Source organism: Pongo abelii, chromosome 16, assembly GCF_028885655.2.
Source record: "Pongo abelii isolate AG06213 chromosome 16, NHGRI_mPonAbe1-v2.0_pri, whole genome shotgun sequence".
Classification (NCBI taxonomy): domain Eukaryota; kingdom Metazoa; phylum Chordata; class Mammalia; order Primates; family Hominidae; genus Pongo; species Pongo abelii.
Genome location: NC_072001.2, coordinates 8,831,465 through 8,851,274, shown reverse-complemented (window position 1 = coordinate 8,851,274; position 19,810 = coordinate 8,831,465).

The following is a 19,810-nucleotide window of genomic DNA, read 5'->3' as shown; positions in this document are numbered from 1 at the left end:
CATTCTCTTCCACTCTTCTCCATTCTATTACAGTCAAATCCATTCCAATACATTCCATTTCTCTCCATTCAAATCCATTCCTCTTCACTCCACTCAATTCAACTCCAGTCCACTCCATCCCATTCCATTCTATTCCACTCCACTCCATTCTACTCGACTCCACTCCGTTCAACTCCACTCCATTCCATTACATTCGATTCCATTCCACTCCATTCCATTCCACTCCCCTCCATTCCATTCCACTCCACTCCATTTCACTCCATTCCACGCCACTTCTCTCCACTCAATTCCCTTCCATTCCATTCCATTCCACTCCACTCCATTCCACTCCAATCTATTCCATTGCACTCCATTCCAGTCCTATCCACTCCACTCCACTCCACTGCACTCTACTCCATTCTATTCCTTTCCACTCCACTCCTTTCCATTGCATTCCACTCCATTCCATGACATTCCTTTCCACTCCACTACATTCCACTCCACTGCATTCCACTCCTCACTATTACACTCAACTCCATTTCTTCAAATCCATTCTACGACACCCCACCAATCTCCACTCCTCCACTCCATTCCAATTCTTTTCATTCCATTTCACTCCAGTCCACTGCACTCCACTCAAATCCACTCCACTCCATTCCATTCTACTCCATTCTGCTCTGTTTCTTTCTACTTTACTCCAATCCACTCAAGTCCACTCCATTACACCCCACTCCATTCCATTCCACTCCATTAGACTCAGCTTCAGTCCAATCCATTCCATTACATTTGACTCAATTCCATTCCATTTCACTTCATTCAATTCCATTCCACACCGTTCCCGTACATTCCCCTCCATTCCACTTAACTCCACTCAATTATATTCCACTCTATTCCACTGCTTTCCAATCCACTCTATTCCAATCGACTCCGTTCCTTTCCATTCCTAGCCACTCCACTACAATCCACTCCATTTCATTCTGCTCCATTCAGTTCGATGCCATTCCTCTCCATGCAACTCCAATCCATTCCACTGCACTCCATTCCCTTTCATTCCATTCCATTACACTCCACTCAGTTTCATTCCACTCCACTCCAGTCCATTCCACTCCACTCCAGTCCATTCCATTCCATTCTATTTCATTCCACTCCGTTCCTCTGCATTAGATTCCATTCCACTACATTCCAATCCTCAATACTCCTTTCCACTCTACTCCACTCCACTGCACTCAACTCCACTCCTTTCCATGCCATTCCATTCCACTCCACTCCATTCTATTCCAATCCCCTTCATTCCATTCCGTTCCATTCCACTTCCCTCTACTCAAATCCACTCCTTTCCATTCTATTCCTTTCCAATCAACTGCATTCCATTCCAATCTTTTCCACTCCACTGCACTCCATTCGACTCCATCCTATTCCATTCCATTCCAATACATTCCACTCTTTCCATTCTACTCCAGTCAAATCTATTCCACTACATTCCATTTCTTTAAATTCAAATCAATTCCTCTCCACTCATCTCAATTCAACTCCAGTCCACTCCATTCGACTCCATTCCATTCCACTCCACTCCATTCCATTCCACTCCACTCCATTTCACTCCATTCCACGACACTCCTCTCCACTCAACTTCATTCCATTCTAGTGCACTCCACTCCACTCCACTTCACTGCACTCCACTCTGTTCTATTCCTTTCCACTCCACTCCATTCCATTGCATTCTACTCCATTCCATGATGTTCCTTTACACTCCACTCCATTCCACTCCACTCCATTCCACTCCACTCTATTACTCTCAACTCCATTCCATCAAATCCATTACATGACACCCCACCAATCTCCACTCCACTCCATTCCAATCCATTAAATTCCGTTTCGCTCCAATCCACAGCACTCCACCCAAATCCACTCCACTCCATGCCATTCTACTCCATTCTACTCCTTTTCCTTCCACTTTACTCCAATCCACTCAACTTCACTCCATTACACCCCACTCCATTCCATTCTACTCTATTAGGTTCCACTCCAGTCCACTCCATTCTATTCCATTCCACTCCTTTCCATTCCATTCCATTTCACTGCATTCAATTCCATTCCACACCATTCCTGTACATTCCACTTCATTCCACTTAACTCCACTCAATTATATTCCGTTGCATTCCATTCCACACTATGCCACTCTTCTCCATTCCCTTCCATCACAATTCACTCCTCTCCTCTCCATTCCATTTCATTCTGCTCCATTCAGTTCGAGGCCATTCCTCTCCACGCCACTCCAATCCATTCCACTGTACTCCATTCCCTTTCATTTCATTCCCTTCCACTACACTCACTTTCGTTCCACTCCAATCTACTCCATTCCACTTCACTCCAGTCCCTTCCATTCTATTCCATTCCACTCCATTCTTCTGCATTAGATTCCATTCTGCTACATTCCAGACCGCAACACTCCTTTCCACTCTACTCCACTCCACTCCACACCATTCCCTGCCATTCCATTTCACTCCACTCCATTCTATTCGATTCCCATTCATTCCATTCCGTTCCATTCCACTTCACTCCACTCAAATGCACTCCTTTCCATTCCATTCATTTCCACTTACCTCCATTCCATTCCATTTCTTTCCACTCCAATCCACTCCATTCCACTCCATTCCATTCCACTCCATTCCATTACATTCCACTCTTCTCCATTCTACTCCAGTCAAATCCATTCCACTACAATCCATTTCTTTCCTTTCGACTCCATTCCTCTCCACTCCACTCAATTCAACTGCAGTCCACTCCATTCCATTCCATTCTATGCCACTGCACTCCATTCTACTCGACTCCACTCCATTCAATGCCACTGCTTTCCATTACATTCGATTCCATTCCACTGCATTCCATTCCACTCCACTGCATTCCACTCCACTCTATTGCAATCTATTCCACGCCACTCCTCTGCACTCAACTCCATTGCATTCCATTCCACTCTACTCCATTCCTCTCCAATCCATTCCATTGCACTCCTTTCCAGTCCCCTCCACTCCACTGTACTCCACTCCATTCTATTCCTTTCCACTCAACTCCATTCTGTCTCATTCTACTTCATTCCATGTCATTCATTGCCACTCCACGCCATTCGAATCCACTCCATTCCACTCCACTCTATTACACTCACTCCGCTCCATCAAATCCATTCCATGACACCCCACCAATCTCCACTCCACTCCATTCCAATCCATTTCGTTCCATTTCCCTCCAATCTACTGCACTCCACTCAAATCCACTCCACTCTATTCCATTCTACTCCATTCCACTCCGTTTCCTTCCACTTTACTCCAATCTACTCAACTCCACTCCATTACACCCCACTCCATACCATTCCACTCCATTAGATTCCACTCCTGACTACTCCATTGCATTCCATTCCACTCCATTCCATTCTATTCCATTTCAATTAATTCAATTCCATTCCACACCATTCCCGTACATTCCACTCCATTCCACTTAACTCCACTCAATTATATTCAACCCCATTCCAATGCATTCCATTCCACACTATTCCACTAGGCTCCATTACATTTTGTTCCAATCCACTCCACTCCAATCCATTCAATTTCATTCTGCTCCGTTCAGTTTGATGCCATTACTCTGCATGCCACTCCAATCCAGTCCACTGCACTCCATTCCATTTCATTCCATTCCATTACACTCCACTCAGTTTCATTCCACTCCATTCCACTCCACTCCAGTCCATTCCATTCTATTCCATTCCACTCCATTCCTATGCATTAGATTCCATTCCACTGCATTCCATTCCTCAACACTCCTTTCCGCTCTACTCCACTCCACTCCACTCCATACCATGCCATTCCTTTCCACTCCACTCCATTCTATTCCATTCCCCTTCATTCCATTCCATTCCATTCCACTTGACTCCACACAAATCCACTCCATTCCATTCCATTTCTTTCCACTCAACTCCTTTCCATTCCAATCCTTTCCACTCCACTCCACTCCATTCCACTCCATCCCATTCCAATCCATTCCACTACATTCCATTCCAATCTACTCTTCTCCATTCTACTCCAGTCAAATACATTCCACTACATTCCATTTCTCTCCATTCAACTCCATTCCTCTCCACTGCACTCAATTCAATTCCAGTCCACTCCATTCCATTCCATTCTATTCCACTCCACTCCATTCTACTCGTCTCCACTCCATTCATCTCCAATCCATTCCATTACATTCGATTCCATTCCACTCCAGTCCATTCCACTCCACTCGATTCCATTCCACTCCACTCCATTTCCCTCCATTCCACGCCACTCCTCTCCACTCAATTCCATTCCCTTCCATTCCACTCCACTCCATTCCACTTCAATCCATTCCATTGCATTACATTCCAGTCCAATCCACCCCACTACACTCCACTGCACTCCAGTACATTCTATTCCTTTCCACTCCACTCCTTTCCATTGCATTCTACTCCATTCCATGACATTCATCTCCTCTCCACTCCTTTCCACTCCACTCAATTCCACTCCTCACTATTACACTCATCGCCATTCCATCAAATCCATTCCATGACACCACACCAATCTCCGCTCCACTACTTTCCAATTCTTTTCTTTCCCTTTAAATCCAATCTACTGCAGTCACCTCAAAACAACTCCACTCCACTCCATTCTACTCCATTCTACTCCGTTTCTTTCCACTTTACTCCAATAAACTCAACTTCACTCGACTACACCCCACTCCTTTCCAATCCACTCCATTAGATTCCACTCCAGTCCAATCCATCCCATTCCATTCCACATTCCATACCATTCCATTACACATTATATTCAATTCCACATTCCATTCCATTCCACTCCACAATCCACTCCATTCCATTCCATTGCATTCCACACTCCATTCTATATTCCATTCCATTTCATTCCACATTACATTCCACACCATTCCACATTCCATTCCATTCCATTACACATTCCATTGCATTACGTTTCACATTCCATTCGACATTTCATTGCATTACATTCCACATTACATTCCACATTCCATTCCATTCCATTTCACATTCCATTCCACATTCCATTCCACATTCCATTCCATTCCATTCCACATTCCATTCCATTCCATTTCACATTCCATTCCACATTCCATTCCACATTCCATTCCATTCCATTTCACATTCCATTCCATTCCATTCCATTTCGTATTCCATTCCATTCCATTCCATTCCACTCCACATTCCATTCCATATTCCATTCCACATTCCAATGCATTCCATTCCACTTTCCATTCCACATTTCCTTCTATCCCATTCTACATTCCTTTCCAAATTCCATTCGATTTCACATTCTATTCCGTTCAAAATTTCATTGAACATTCCATTCCATTGCATTGCAAATTCCATTCTCATTCCTTTCCACATTCCATTCCATTCTATTCCTTTCCACAATCCATTCCATTCCATTACACATTCCATTGCATTCCATTCCGCATTACATTCCACATTCCATTCAATTCAATTCCACATTCCATTCTACAATCCATTCCATTTCATTCCACATTCCATTCAATTCCATTCCATATTCCATTCCATATTCCATTCCATTCCATTTCACATTCCATTCCAATCCATTGCATTCCAGTCGACATTCCATTCCATTCCAGTCGACATTCCATTCCATTCCATTCCACAATCCATTCAATTTAAATCCATTCCACTCCACAATCCATTCCATTCCATTACATATTTCTTTCCATTACATTCCACATTCCATTCCATTCCTTTTCACATTCCCATCCATTCCTTTCCGCATTGCATTCCATTGCATTCCACTCTAGATTACATTGCATTTCACTTTCCATTCCATTCCACATTCCATTCCACATTCCTTTCATTCCATTCCACATTCCATTCCATTTCACACTCCACTCCATCCCACTCCACTTTCCATTCCACATTCCACTCAATTCCATTCCACTTTCCATTCCACATTCCATTCCATATTCCATTCCATTTAATTCCACATTCCACTCCATTCCATTTCATTCCACATTCCATTCCACATTCCATTCCACATTCCATTCCATTCCATTCCACATTCCACTCCATACAATTCCAGCTTCCTTTCCATTAAATTCCACATTTCATTCCATTCTATTCCATGCTCCATTGCACGTTCCATTCCACCTTCAATTCCACTTTCCATTCCACTTTCCACTCCATTTCCATTCCATTTAATTCCACATTCCACTCCATTCCATTTCATTCCACATTCCATTCCACATTCCATTCCATTCCATTCCACATTCCACTCCATACAATTCCAACTTCCTTTCCATTAAATTCCACATTTCATTCCATTCTATTCCATGCTCCATTGCACGTTCCATTCCACCTTCAATTCCACTTTCCATTCCACTTTCCACTCCACTTTCCATTCCATTGCATTCCACTTTCCATTCCACTTTCCATCCCACTTTCCATTCCACTTTCCATTCCATGTTCCATTCCACGTTCCATTCCAAATTCCATTCCACATTCCATTCCACTTATCATTCCACTTTCCATTCCACATTCCATTAAATATACCTTTACACGTTGCATTCCACGTTCCATTCCACGTTCCGTTCCATTCCATTCCATATTCCATTCCACTTTCCATATCATTGCATTCCACATTCCATTCCACTTTCCATATCATTGCATTCCACATTCCATTCCAGATTCCATTCCATTCCATTCCACATTCCACTCCTTTCAATCCAAAATTCCACTCCATTTAATTCCATATTCCTCTCCACATTTCACTCCATTTCATTCCACATTCCATTGCAGATTCCATTCCACATTGCATTGCTCATTCCTTTCCGCATTCCATTCAACATTCCATTCCATTCGATTCCACATTCCATTCCATTCCTTTCCATTCCACATTCCATTGCGCATTCCATACCACATTCCATTCCACATTCTACTGCATTCCATCCCACATTCCACTACATTCCATTCCATTCCACATTCCATTCCATTCCATTCCACATTCCATTCCATTCCATTTCAAATTCCATTCCATTCCATTCAATTCCAAATTCCATTCCATTCCATTCCACATTCCATTCCATTCCATTCCATTCCACGTTCCATTCCACATTCCATTCCACGTACCATTCCATTCCATTCCACATTCCATTCCACGTTCCATTCCATTCCTTTCCATATTCCATTCCACATTCCATTCTATTCCATTCCACATTCCATTCCATTCCTTGTCACATTCCAATCCATTTCATTCCACATTCCATTCCTTTCCTTTTCACATTCCATTCCATTGCACATTCCATTCCACATTCCTCTCCTTTCCATTCCACATTCCATTCAATTACATTCCACATTTTATTCCACATTCCATTCCTTTCCATTCCACCTTCCTTTCGATTCCATCAGACACTGCATTCCGTTCCATTCCACGTTCCATTCCAAGGTCCATTCCTCCTTGCATTCCACGTTCCATTCCACTTTCCACTTCACATTCCATTCCATTCCATTCCACGTGCCATTCCACGTTCCATCCCACTTTCCATTCCACGTTGCATTCCATGTTCCATTCCACATTACATTCCACATTCCATTCCACGTTCCATTCCACATACCGTACGACGTTGCTTTCCACGTTGCATTCCATGTTCCATTCCACATTCCATTCCATTCCATTCCACATTCATGCCACATTTCATTCCACATTTCATTCCATTCCATTCCACATTCCATTCCACAGTCCATTCCATTCCTTTCCATATTCCAATCCATTCAATTCCACATTCCACTACATTCCATTCAGCATTCTATTCCACATTTCACTCTATTCCATTCCACATTCCATTGCACATTCCATTCCGCATTCCATTGAACATTCCATTCCACATTCCATTCCACATTCCATTCCATTCCATTCCACATTTCACTCAATTCCATTCCATTGCACATTCCATTGCACATTCCATTTCACATTCCATTCCATTCCACATTCCACTCCATTCCATAGCATTCCACATTCCATTGCTTTCCATTCTCATTCCATTCAATTCCTCTTCAAATTTCATTCCATTCCATTCCATTCCGTTCCATTCCACTTTCCTTTCCATTCCATTCCACATTCCATTCCACGATCCATTCCATTCCATTCCACATTCCATTCCACGTTCCATTCCATTCCATTTGACATTCCGTTCCATTCCATTCGACATTCCGTTCCATTCCATTCCATATTTCATTCCATTAATTTCCACATTCCATTCCATTCCATTCCACATTCCATTCCATTCTATTCCACATTCCACTCCAATCCATTCCACATTCCTTTACTTTCCATTCCACATTCCATTCCGTATTCGCTTTCATTCCATTCCCCTTTCCATTCCATTCCATTCCATTCCATTCTATAGTCCATTCCATTCCATTCCATTCCACAATCCATTCCATTCCTTTCCACATTCCTTTCCATTCCATACCACATTCCATTCCACCTTCCATTAAATTCCATTCCACATTCCATTCCACATTCCATTCTATATTCCATTCCATTCCATTCCACATTGCATTCAATTACATTCCACTTTCCATTACATTCCATTTCACATTCCATTGCATTCCTTTCCATTCCAGTCCACATTCCATTCCATTCCATTCCACATTCCTTCCCATTCCGTTCCACATTCCATTCCAATCTTTTCCACTTTCCATTCCACATTCCCTTCCATTCCATTGCACTTTGCATTCCATTCCATTTCACAATGCATTCCATTCTATTGCACATTCCTTTCTACATTCCATTCCGCTTTGCATTCCATTCCATTCCACATTCAATTCCACATTCTATTCCACATTTCATTTCATATGCCATTCCATTCCATTCCACATTCCTTTCCGCATTGCATTCAATTGCATTTTACATTCCATTCCATGTTCCATTCCATTCCATTCCACATACCATTGTATTCCATTCCGCATGCCATTCCGTTCCATTCCGCATTCCATTCCATTCCACATTCCGTTTCATTCCATTGCTTGCCACATTCCATTTAATTCCTTTACACATTCCAGTCCTTTCTATTCCATTCCATTCCACATTCCATTCCATTCCATTCCATTGAACATTCACTTCACATTCCGTTCCATTCCATTCCGTTGCATTCCAGTCCACATTACATTCCACATAACTTTCCATTCCACATTGCATTCCACATTCCATTCTACATTCCATTCCACATTCCAATCCATTCCATTCCATTCCTGATTCCATTCCACTTTCCATTTCATTCCACGTTCCTTTCCTTTCCATTCCACATTCCATTCCACATCCCATTCCCTTACATTCCATTCCACATTCCATTCCACGTTCCATTCCACGTTCCAGTCCATTCCACATTCCAATCCTCCTCCCATTCCATTCCATTCCACATTCCACACCATTCCATTCCATTCCACATTCCATTCCATTCCATTCCATTCCACATTCCATTCCATTCCACATTCCACTTCACATTCCTTTCCATTCCATTCCTTTGCATTCCAGTCTACATTACATTCCACATAACTTTCCATTCCACATTGCATTCCACATTCCATTCTACATTCCATTCCACATTCCAATCCATTCAGTTCCATTCCAGATTCCATTCCACATTCCATTTCATTCCACGTTCCTTTCCTTTCCATTCCACATTCCATTCCACATTCCATTCCATTACATTCCATTCCACGTTCCATTCCACATTCCAGTCCGTTCTACATTCCATTCCTCCTTCCATTGCATTCCATTCCACATTCCACACCATTCCATTCCATTCCATTCCACATTCCATTCCATTCCGTTTCAAATTCCATTCCCTTCCATTGCATTCCCTTCCACATTGCAGTCCATTCTATTCTATTCCACATTCCATTCCTCATTCCATTCCAAGTTCCACTCCACATTCCATTCCACATTCTAATCCATTCTATTCGACGTTCCTTTCTTCATTCCATTGCACGTTTATTTCTTCATTCCATTCCACTTTCCACTCCATTCCATTCCACATTCCATAACTCATTCCATTCCACGTTCCATTCCATTCCATTCCACGTTCCATTCCACGTTCCATTCCACATTCCATTCCACGTTCCATTGCATTCCATTCCACTTTCCATTCCTCATTCCATTCCATGTTCCTTTCCATTCCTTTCCATATTCCATTCCACATTCCATTATACATTCCATTCCATTCCAATCCACATTCCATTCCATTCCATTCCACATTCCATACCACATTGCAGTCCGTTCCGTTCCACATTCAAACACGTCTCATTACACTCCATTCCTCATTCCATTCCTTATTCCATTACACATTCCATTCCATTCCATTCCACATTCATTTCCACATTCCATTCCACGTTCCATTCCATTTCATTCCACATTCCATTCGTTTCTGTTCCACATTCCTTTCTACATTCCATTCCACTGCATTCCACTTCCTATGCCACATTCCATTCCTTTACATTCCAATTTCTTTTCCATTCTATTCCATTCCATTCCTCATTCCATAACACATTACTTTCCATTCTTTTCCACGTTCCGTTCTATTCCATTACACGTTGCATTCTACATACCTTTCCATTCCTTTCCACATTCCATGCCATATTCCATTCAATTCCATTCCACATTACGTTCCATTCCATTCTCTTCCACTCCACACTCCATTCCACTCCATTCCACTTTCCATTCCGTTCCATTCCACATTCCATTCCATTACATTACATTCCACATTCCATTCCATTCCTTTCCACGTTCCATTGCATTCCATTCCCTTCCATTCCACATTCCATTCTATTTCATTCAAATTTCCATTCCATTCGATTCCATTTCACCTTCCATTCCATTACATTCCACATTCCATTCCAATCCATTCCATTCCGTTCCACATTCCATTCCATTCCATTCCACATTCCATTCCATTCCACGTTCCATTCCACATTCCATTCCATTCCATTCCATTCCATTCCACATTCCATTCAATTCCACATTCCATTCCATTCCATTGGATTCTGCATTTCATTCCATTCCTTTTCACCTTCCATTCCATTCCGTTCCATTCAACATTCAATTCCATTCCTTTCCACATTCAATTCCACTTTACATTACATTCCACATTCAATTCCATTCCTCAATGCATTCCATTGCATTTCACATTCTATTCGGTTTCATTCCATTCCACTTTCCATTCTATTCCAATCCGCATTCCGTTCCCTTCCATTCCATTGTTTTCCATTCCACTCCATTTCATTCCACTTTCATTGCATTCCATTCCATATTCCATTAAATTCCATTCCACATTCCTTTCCATTCCATTCCACATCCCATTGCATTCCATTCCACATTCCATTGCATTCCATTCCTTTCAAGTACATATTCCATTCCATTCAATTCCACAGTCAATTCCATTCAAGTCCACATTCCTTTCCATTGCTTTCCTTTCCATTCCACATTCCATTCCAATACCTTCCACATTCCATTCCTTTCCACTTTCCATTCCACAATCCATTCCATGTTCCATTCCACACTCCAGTCCATTACATTCCAGTTTCCTTTCTTCAATCCATTCCATTCCATTACACATTCCATTTCACACTGCATTACATATTCCATTACATTCCGTGTCCCATTCCTCATTCCGTTTCACGTTCCGTTCCGCATTCCATTCCATTCCATTCCACGTTCCATTCCACATTCCACTAAGTTCGCTTCCACATTCTGTTCCATTCCATTGCACAATCCATTCAGTTCCATACCACTTTCCATTCCATTCCATTCCACATTCCATTCCACATTCCATTCAAGATTCCATTCCATTCCATGCCACCTTCCATTCCACATTCCATTCCACATTCCATTCCATTTTTTTCTCCATTCCATTCAGCATTCCATTCAATTCCATTTCTCATTCCATTCCATTCCCTTCCACATTCAATTGCCTTCCACGCCACTTTCCATTCCATTCCATTGCACATCAATTCCACATTCCATTTCATTCTATTCCACCTTCCATTCTGCATTCCATTCAATTGCATTTCACCTTCCATTAAATTCCATTCCATTCCACATTCAATTGCATTCCATTCCACATTCCATACCATTCCATTCCACATTCCATTCCATTCCATTCCTTTCCACCTTCCATTTCATTCCATTACACATCCCATTCCTTTCCATTTCATTCCATTCCACATTCCATTCCACTCCATTCCATTCCATTCAATTCCGTTCCACATTCCATTCCATTCCACTGCATTCGATTCTACGTACCATTGCATATTGCATTCCATTCCACTCCACATTCCATTCCATTCCATTTCACATTGCATTCCATTCCATTTCACAATCCTTAACATTTGGTTACACATTCCATTCCACAAAGCATACCACATTCAATTCCATTCCATTCCACATTCCATTCCACATTGCATTACAGCCCATTCCACATAGCCTCCCATTCCATTCCACATTCCATTCCAATCCATTCAACATTCCATTCCATTCCATTCCATTCCAATCCACATTCCATTCCATTCCATTCCAATCCATTCCACATTCCATTTCACACTGCTTTCCATTCCATTCCACATTCCTTTCCATTCCAATGCACATTCCATTCCATTCCATATTCAATATCATTCCATTCCACATTCCGTTCCCTTCTGTTGCGTTCCACACTCCATGCCATTCCTTTCCACATTCCATTAAACTTTCCATTCCATTCCTTTACACTTTCCATTCCATTCCATTCCACTTTCTCTTGCATTCCATTCTACATTCCATGTCATTCCTTTCGACATTTCATTCTATTCCATTCCAAGCTGCATTCCACATTGCATTCCACATTCCATTCCATTCCATTCCACATTCCATTCCATTCCAATCCACATTCCATTCCATTTCATTCCATAATCAATTCCAATCCATTCCACATTCCATTCCCTTCCATTCCATTCCACATTTGTGTTCCCTTCCATTCCATATTCAATTCCATACGAATCCACATTCCATTCCTTTCCATGCCCTTCCACATTCCATTCCATTCCATTCCACTTTCCATTCCACATTCCATCCCATTCCACATTCCATTCCATTCCATTCCACATTACATTGCGTTCCATTCCACCTTCCATTCCATTCCATTATACACTGCATTCCATTCAATTCGTGTTTGCATTCCATTCCAATCCACATTCCAGTACATTCGATTCCAAATTCCGTTCCATTATATTCCACGTTCCATTCCACATTCCATTCCATTCCTTTCCATTCAATTCCACATTCCATTCCATTCCATTCCACTTTCCATTCCATTTCATTTCATTTCATTCCATTCCATTACATTCCATTCCAGATTGCAATTCATTCCATTCCATTCCATATTGCAATCCACATTCCATTTCACATTCCTTTCCACTTTCCATTCCTCATTGAATTCCTTTCCACATCAATTACATTCCATTCCATTCCACATTCCATTCCATTCCATTTCACTTTCCTTTCCGTCTCATTCCACATTCCATTCCATTCCATTCAACATTGCATTCCATATTCTATTCACGAATCCATTCCGCATTCCATTCCATTCAACGTTCATTTCCACATTACATTCCATATTCGATTTCATTCCACTTTGCATTCCACATTCCATTACCCATTCCATTCCACATATCATTCCTTTCCATTACAGGTTGCTTTTCACATTCCATTCTATTCCATTCCACATTCCATTCCTCATACCATTCCATTCAATTCCACATTCCATTCCACATTGCAATCCATTGCTTTCCACATTCCATTCCACATTATATTCGATTCTATTCCACATTGCATTCATTTTCATTCCATTCTACTTTCCATTCAATTCCATTCCACATTCCAAGCCATTACATTCCTCATTCCATTCGATTCCACTTTCCATTCCATTCCATTCCATTCTGTTTTCCATTCCATTCCATTCCATTCTGTTTTCCATTCCACACTGCATTCAATTCCATTCCACAATCCATTACACATTCCTTTCCATCCCATTCCAGTCCATTCCACATTGCATTCAAAATTCCATTCCACATTACATTCCACATTCCAATGCATTCCATTCCACATTCCATTCCATTCCATTACACATTCCATTCCACATTCCATTGCATTCCATTCCTTTCAAGTACACATTCCATCCCATTCAATTCCACAGTCGATTCCATTCAAGTCCACATTCCTTTCCATTGCTTTCCTTTCCATTCCACATTCCATTCCAATACCATCCACATTCCATTCCTTTCCACGTTCCATTCCACAATCCATTCCATGTCCCATTCCACATTCCAGTCCATTACATTCCAGTTTCCTTTCTTCAATCCATTCCATTCCGTTACACTTTCCATTCCACACTGCATTACATATTCCATTACATTCCCTGTCCCATTCCTCATTCCGTTTCACGTTCCGTTCCGCATTCCATTCCATTCCATTCCACGTTCCATTCCACGTTCTACTAAGTTCGCTTCCACATTCTGTTCCATTCCATTCCACAATCCATTCAGTTCCATACCACTTTCCATTCCATTCCATTCCACATTCCATTCCACATTCCATTCCAGATTCCATTCCATTCCATGCCACATTCCATTCCATTCCATTCCACCTTCCATTCCACATTCCAATCCACATTCCATTCCATTTTTTTCTCCATTCCATTCAGCATTCCATTCAATTCCATTACACATTCCATTCCATTCCCTTCCACATTCAATTGCCTTCCACGCCACTTTCCATTCCATTCCATTGCACATCAATTCCACATTCCATTTCATTCTATTCCACCTTCCATTCTGCATTCCATTCAATTGCATTTCACCTTCCATTAAATTGCATTCCATTCCACATTCAATTACATTCCATTCCACATTCCATTCCATTCCATTCCATTCCACATTCCATTCATTTCGATTCCGCATTCCATTCCATTCTATTCCGCATTCCATACCATTCCATTCCACATTCCATTCAATTCCATTCCTTTCCACCTTCCATTTCATTCCATTACACATCCCATTCTTTTCCATTTCATTCCATTCCACATTCCATTCCATTCCATTCCATTCCACATTCCATTCCACTCCATTCCATTCCATTCAATTCCGTTCCGCATTCCATTCCATTCCACTCCATTCGATTCTACGTACCATTGCATATTGCATTCTATTCCACTCCACATTCCATTCCATTCCATTTCACAATCCTTAACATTCGGTTACACATTCCATTCCACAAAGCATACCACATTCAATTCCATTCCATTCCACATTCCATTCCACATTCAATTACAGCCAATTCCACATAGCCTCCCATTCCATTCTACATTCCATTCCAATCCATTCCACATTCCCTTCCATTCCATTCAACATTCCATTCCATTCCATTCCATTCCAATCCACGTTCCATTCCATTCCATTCCAATCCATTCCACATTCCATTTCACACTGCATTCCTTTCCATTCCACATTCCTTTCCATTCCAATGCACATTCCATTCCATTCCATATTCAATATCATTCCATTCCACATTCCATTCCCTTCCATTGCATTCCACACTCCATGCCATTCCATTCCACATTCCATTAAAATTTCCATTCCATTCCTTTACATTTTCCATTCCATTCCATTCCGCTTTCTCTTGCATTCCATTCTACATTCCATGTCATTCATTTCGACATTTCATTCCATTCCATTCCAAGTTGCATTCCACATTCCATTCCATATTCTATTTCATTCCATTCCATATTCCATTCCATTCCAATCCACATTCCATTCCATTCCGTTCCATAATCAATTCCAATCCATTCCACATTCCATTCCCTTCCATTCCATTCCACATTTGTGTTCCATTCCATTCCATATTCAATTCCATACGATTCCACATTCCATTCCCTTCCATGCCATTGCACATTCCATTCCATTCCATTCCACTTTCCATTCCACATTCCATCCCATTCCACATTCCATTCCATTCCATTCCACTGTACATTGCGTTCCATTCCACATTCCATTACATTCCATTACACACTGCATTCCATTCAATTCGTATTTGCATTACATTCCGCTCCACATTCCAGTACATTCCATTCCAAATTCCTTTCCATTATATTCCAAGTTCCATTCCACATTCCATTCCATTCCTTTCCATTCCATTCCACATTCCATTCCATTCCATTCCACTTTCCATTCCATTCCATTTCATTTCATTCCATTCCATTACATTCCATTCCAGATGGCCATTCATTCCATTCCATTCCATATTGCAATCCACATTCCATTTCACATTCCATTACACATTCCATTCCTCATTGAATTCCTTTCCACATCAATTACATTCCATTCCATTCCACATTCCATTGCATTCCATTCCACTTTCCTTTCCGTCCCATTCCACATTCCATTCTATATTCCATTCCATTCCATTCTACATTCCATTCCATTCCATTCAACATTGCATTCCATATTCTATTCACCAATCTATTCCGCATTCCATTCCATTCAGTGTTCAATTCCACATTACATTCCATATTCCATTTCATTCCACTTTGCATTCCGCATTCCATTACACGTTCCATTCCACATATCATTCCTTTCCATTACAGGTTGCATTTCACATTCCATTCTATTCCATTCCACATTCCATTCCACATACCATTCCGTTCAATTCCACATTCCATTCCACATTCCACTATATTGCTTTCCACATTCCATTCCACATTATATTCGATTGTATTCCACATTGCATTCAATTTCATTCCATTCCACTTTCCATTCAATTCCATTCCACATTCCAATCCATTACATTCCTCATTCCATTCGATTCCGCTTTCCATTCCATTCCATTCCATTCTGTTTTCCATTCCACACTGCATTCAATTCCATTCCACAATCCATTCCACATTCCTTTCCGTCCCATTCCAGTCCATTCCACATTGCATTCCACATTCCATTCCATTGCATTCCACATTCCGTTCCATTCCATTCCACATTACATTCCACATTCCAATGCATTCCATTCCACATTCCATTCCATTCCATTCCACATTCCATCCCAGATTCCATTTCATTCCATTCCACATATCATTAAGATCATTCCATTCCATTCCAGTCCACTCCACATTCCATTCCACATTCCAGTCCATTCCACTCCATTCCACATTCCATTCCATTCCATTCCACATTCCATTCCTCATTCTATTCCATTCCATTCCACATTTCATTCCATATTCCATTCCATTCCATTCCATTCCATTCCACATTCCCTTTTGCATTCCTTTCCATTCCTCCTTTATACATTCCATTCCACAATCCATTCCACTCCTCCATTCCACATTCCATTCCATTCCTCTATTCCACATTGCATTCCATTCCATTCCCCATTCCATTCCATTCCACATTCCACTAGATTCCATTCCTTTTCACTTTCCATTCCAATCCATTCCACATTCCATTCCACATTAAATTCCATTCCATTCTACATTCCATTCCACATTCCATTCCATTGCATTCCACATTGTATTGCATTCCATTCCATTCCATATTCCATTCCACATTCCATTCCACACCACGTTCCATTCCACATTCCATTCCACGTTCCATTCTACATTCCATTCCATTCCATTCCACATATCATTGCACATTCCATTCAGTTCCATTCTAGATTACATTCCACGTTCCATTCCACATTCCATTCCATTCTTTTCCACATTCCGTAACACATTCTGTTCAGTTCCATTACAAATTCCATTCCACATTCCATACCATATTCCATTCCATTCCATTCCACTTTCCATACCACATTGCATTCCATTCCATTACACATTCCATTCCAATCCATTCCACATTCCATTCCGAATTCCATTCTATTCCATTGTAATTTCCATTGCATTCCATTACACATTCCATTCCACATTCCATTGCATTCCATTACACATTGCTTTCCACATTCCTTTGCAGTCCATTCCACATTGCATTCCATTCCATTCAAAATTCCATTCCATTCCATTCCACATTCCATTCCATTCCACTACATTGCATTCCACATTCCATTCCACATTAGATTCCATTCCATTCCACATTCCATTCTATTCCAATCCACATTCCATTCCATTCCATTACATATTCAATTCCATTCCATTCCACATTCCATTCCCTTCCCTTCCATTCCACATTTCCATTCCTTTCCATTGCATATTCAATTCCATTCGATTCCACATTCCATTCCCTTCCATTCCAGTCCTCATTCCATTCCATTCCATTCCACTTTCCATTCCACATTAAATTCTATTCCACATTCCATTCCTTTCCATTCCACATTCCGTTGCATTCCATTCCTCATTGCATTCCATTCCATTACACACTGCATTCCATCCAATTCCAATTTCCATTCCATTCCATTCCAAATTTCATTCGATTGCATTCCATGTTCCGCTCCACGTTCCATTCCACGTTCCATTCCATTCCTTTCCACATCCCTTTCCATTCCACATTCCATTCCATTCCATTCCATTCCATTCCACATTGGAATCCACAATCCATTCCTTGTTCCTTTCCACATTCCATTCCACATTCCATTCCACTTTCCATTCCACATTCCATTCCATTCCATTCCACTTTCCATTTCATTCCATTCCGCAGTCCATTCCATTACATTTCGCATTCCATTCTATTCCACTTTCCATTCCATTCCATTCCAATTTCCATTCCACATTCCATTCCATTCCATTCCACAATGCTTTCCACATTCCTTTGAATCCCATTCCATTCAATTCCATATTGCATTGCACATTCCATTCCATTCCTCAATATATTCCACATTCCAATGCATTCCATTCCGCATTCTTTTCCATTCCATTCCACCATCCATTCCACATTCCTTTCCATCCCATTCCATTTCATTCCATGTTGCATTCCACATTCAATTCAATTCCATTCCACAATACATTTCAAATTCAAATGCATTCCATTCCACATCCCATTCCATTCCACATTCCATTCCACATTCCATTACATTCCATTCAACATATCATTAAATTCTACTCCATTCAATTCCAAATTCCGTTCCATTTCATTCCACATTTCATTCCAAATTCCATTCCATTCCATTCCATTCCACAGTCCATTCCATTCCATTCCACATTCCATTCTTCTTTCTATTCCTTTCCATTCCACATTTCATTCCACATTCCATTGCATTCCATTCCATTCCATTCCACATTCCATTCTGCTTTCCATTCCATTCCTGCATTCCACGTTCCGTTCCACAAACAATTCCATTCCTCCATTCCACATACCATTCCATTCCTCCATTCCACATTGCATTCCATTCCATTCCAATCCACATTCCTTTAGATTCCATTCCGTTCCACTTTCCGTTCCAATCCATTCCACATTCCATTCCATTCCATTTCAAATTCCATTCCATTCCATTCCATACCACATTCCATTCCACATTCTATTCCATTCCATTCCATTTCACATTATATTGCACATTCCATTAAATTGCATTCCGCATTCCATTGCACGTTCCATTTAATGTTCCATTCCATGTTAAATTCCACGTTCCATTTAACATTGCATTCCATTCCATTCAACATTCCCTTCCATTCCATTCCATTCCACTTTCCACTCCATTCCATTCTACATTCCATTTCATTCGACTTTCCTTTCCACTCCATTCCACACTGCATTCCACATTCCATTCCATTCCATTCTACATTGCAT